We start from the raw sequence: 4,203 nt of genomic DNA, 5'->3' as shown, positions 1-4,203 counted from the left end.
TTATGAGATTTGGCAAATGGATGTGAAAACAGCTTTCCTAAATGGAAACCTACTTGAGGATGTATACATGATGCAACCTGAAGGTTTCACGTCGAAGAATGCAACCAAGGTTTGCAAACTTCAAAGGTCCATTTATGGGCTCAAGCAAGCATCTAGAAGCTGGAACAAACGTTTTGATGAAACCATAAAACAATTTGGTTTCGAACAAAACTCAGAAGAGGCTTGTGTTTACAAGAAGACAAGTGGGAGCTCAGTCGTTTTCTTAGTACTATATGTTGATGATATATTACTTATGGGAAACGATGTTGCAATGTTGCAAACAGTAAAAGTTTGGTTATCGAGTAATTTCTCCATAAAAGACTTGGGAGAAGCAGCCTACATCTTAGGGATTAAGATCTATCAGGATAGATCAAAGAGACTGCTCAGTCTATCCCAGTCTACATATATTGACAAAGTCTTAAAGCGTTTTGACATGCATGAATCGAAAAGAGGTAACTTACCAATGGTCCATGGTGTCAAGTTATCAAATGGTCAATGTCCTAAAACAGAGAGTGACAAGAATCGCATGGCTGTAATTCCTTACTCCAGCACGGTTGGTTCGATCATGTATGCTATGCTTTGCACTAGACCCGATGTGGCGTTCGCATTAAGTATGATGAGCCGATATCAAGGGAATCTGGGATTTGATCACTGGATTGCTGTCAAGAACATTCTTAAGTATCTTAGAAGAACTAAAGACATGTTCCTCGTATATGGACAAGGAGAATTGAAAATTAAAGGATATTCAGATGCTAGTCATCTGACTGATGAAAATGATTATAGATCCCAATCAGGATACCAGTTTATCCTGAATGGAGGTTCAGTTAGTTGGAAGAGTTCCAAGCAAGGAAGTGTTGCTTTCTCGTCAACTGAATCAGAGTACATCGCAGCTGCAGAAGCGGCAAAGGAGGCTGTTTGGATTAGGAAGTTCATAACAGAACTAGGTACCTGACATTGTGAATCCCATTACTCTGTACTATGATAACAATGGAGTCATTGCACAAGCAAAGGAACCACGGTCTCATAATGCATCCAAACATTATCTCAAGCGATATCATCTCATTAGGGAGATCATAGCCAGGGGAGAGGTGAGAATAGAAAAGGTGCCCACTGAGGACAACGTTGCAGACCCGTTGACCAAGCCATTACCACAAAGAGCTCACGATAGACATCTTAGTTCTTCTGGTATTAGTTTCAGGAACAATTGGCTTTAGTCCAAGTGGGAGAATGTTGGAGTTTAGTGTCCTAAAGACAATTGTTTTAGGATATTAATATTAATGAATAAATTGTTTATTTGATCATTTGATTCTGTGCGAGCACTATCCAATAGGTGAGAGCCTAGGGTGTGTGAGAGCAGGGTTGGATATCACACAAAGTAATTGCAGAATAGTTAATGTCAGATTAAGTATTCGTCACTCCCGGTAAGTGGGAGATATATCCAAATGGCCGCTTGTGGTGAATTGACTGAAAAGCTTGCAAGGTGATACAGTTAAGAGTAGAAATGAACATTTCACTTAACTTATCTTTTTAGAGTGAATTCTGTTGAAACACCTTTCCAACATGATTTTGATTTGACAAAATTAATTAAGTTAATCCATGATTAAGACAATTAAATTTAAGTTCTTTGATTTAATTGTGCTAATGCGTTTGTTCAATGTTAAGTATAAAAATATTTATAAGAACAGGAATCAAGTTAGACAGAACATAGTCAGCATGATAACATAGCACGGGCTGAGTAAAAAAATGACTCAGTACGAAAGAAGGAAAATCTTCTTCATGACCGAAGCTTACAAAACGAAGCTGACCGTGGAAGCTGAGTAAAAAACAACTCCACATAAAAGAAGAGAAGTCTTCTTCAGAACTATATCTTGCAAAACGAAGCTGACCGTGGAAGCTGAGTGAAAGGCAACTCAGCATCGGAATTGGTAACAATCAAAGACAACGGCTATCAAAGTCATGCTGAATGACTTCAGGACATCATCAATGATCCGTTTACTAAACGACAAGATCCGACAACTGTCTGCACCAATAATAGAAACCTTGGAATTACGCAAAAGTTAATTTTGAGATGCATGGGTCAAATGTCCGCTGGTTAAAAGACGAAACTGCACAAGAAGACAAACCTGCGAGAAAAAGACAAACCTGGCGCCTGCGGAATTCAGACGACAGGATTGGCCTGCAAATCTGAAGCTGACCAAAACATGTCGCCGGAAGGAGCCGTTTGAATCCAACAAATAATTCCGGATTTAAATGATTGAGCCTACAGGTTTCAACTGTAAAAGGACACTTCTTGGATCCTTAGCAGATTGTCGAAATACAAGAGAACAAAAAGCATACATACAAAAGCACACCAAAACAAGAAAAAGATCTTACACCAAACTTCCATATATGTGTAAATGCTAGAGTGATTTTCTTTGTAATCATCTAAAGTGTTCTTTGTTAGAAAAAGGACAATTTTGTATCAATCGTAGTATTGAGAGAGTGTACTGAGTACTCGGTGTTAAGTACTCAGTGGTAGAGAAATCTAGGTGTTCGGTATAGCACTTAGTAGGAGTTGAGTAGACGAATAGAGGACGGTACTCTTGCATATTCAACTGCCTTGTAAACGGTTTGTGCTCTACCTTTAAAGAGCTCAGTATTGGATTTAAAAAGCCCGGAGAGATTCTGGGGACTGGACGTAGGCGAAGAGGCCGAACCAGGATAAGTCATGCTGAGTAATCTCTAACTCTCTTTTGTATATATATCTGTATGTGTTGCTTGCTATATTTGCTCAGTATATAAATTGCTTAAGCTGACACTGAGTAAATCAGAGTGCTGAGTTGGAAGCTGACTACAAAAAGTGTCATTTCCCAACTCACAAGTAAAACAACTTTAGTCAGTATCCGACTAAAGCTATCTTACGTCTCACTCGGCCGTGCTCACCAAAGCTGAGTCGTGAAACTCAAAGAATTGAATTAAGTTAGCGTAATTAGACCCAAAAAGTTATATTAGTTCCTAACCCCCCCCCCCCCCCCTTGGAACTAATTACACGGGACCAATAAGTGGTATCAGAGCCTAATAGCTCACTACTCAAAGATATAACTATCTCGAGTTGATCCCGATAAATGGCTGAGAATAGCACTCGTTTCCTTCCAGGGAACCAAACAACACAGATACTCCATGAGGGATTATCAATTAGTCGGCCTCCCCTATTCTTTGGATCTAACTATACATTCTGGAAGAATAGGATGAAGAACTTTATTCAAGCCACAAACATGAGTGCATGGCTTGCAATAGTTCAAGGCCCATATGTGCCTTATAAAACTGTTGACAATGAGAAAATTGTCAAGAGTGAAACTGAGTGGTCAGAAGATGACCTTAAGAAACTACAAAATAATGCTTCGGCTATCAATATGCTTCACTGTGCGCTAGACGCTGCAGAATACAATAAGATTTCAGGTTGCGAGTCAGCACAAGAGATTTGGAAAAAGCTTGAAGTAACTTATGAAGGTACAAGCAAGGTCAAGGAATCAAAGGTGAACCAACATATGAGATTATACGAGCTGTTCGAGATGAACAACAATGAGGACATCTCTGGAATGAACGCTAGATTCACCAACATCATAAATGAGCTAAAGAGACTCGGCAAGAACTTCACTGAAGAAAAGCAGGTGAAGAAAATCTTGAGAAGCTTACCCAAGAGCTGGCAAGCTAAGAAAACTGCCGCGGAGGAAGCTCAAGACTTGACCACATATAAATATGACGAGCTGATCAGATCTCTGCTGACTAATGAGATCTCTATGAAAAACTTCGAAGCAAAAGAAAAGTCAGAAGACAAGAAACAAAAATCACTTGTCATGAAAGCTGACTCAACCGAAGCCGACTCATCAGATGATGAGGAAATGGCCATGTTCACAAGGAAGATGAAGAAGCTGTTCAGAAAGAATAAGAAGAACAGCAAGAGGCCATTCAGAAGAGGCGATAGGTACAAAGCTGAGTCCAGTGACAGCAAGTATAAAAAGGACAGCTCCAAGCCTGTCACATGCTTCGAGTGCCATCAAATTGGGCACATTAAGTCAAGCTGTCCCAAATTAAAGAAAGAAAAGAAGGGAAGCAAAAAGGCAATGGTGGCTACATAGAGTGACAGTGATGAGTCAACATCATCTGAAGCTGATTCCACCGAGT

Source organism: Euphorbia lathyris, chromosome 3 (genome assembly GCF_963576675.1).
Source record: "Euphorbia lathyris chromosome 3, ddEupLath1.1, whole genome shotgun sequence".
In the NCBI taxonomy this organism is placed as follows: domain Eukaryota; kingdom Viridiplantae; phylum Streptophyta; class Magnoliopsida; order Malpighiales; family Euphorbiaceae; genus Euphorbia; species Euphorbia lathyris.
The sequence above is the reverse complement of the archived record's forward strand: the minus strand, read 5'-3'. Positions refer to the sequence as shown.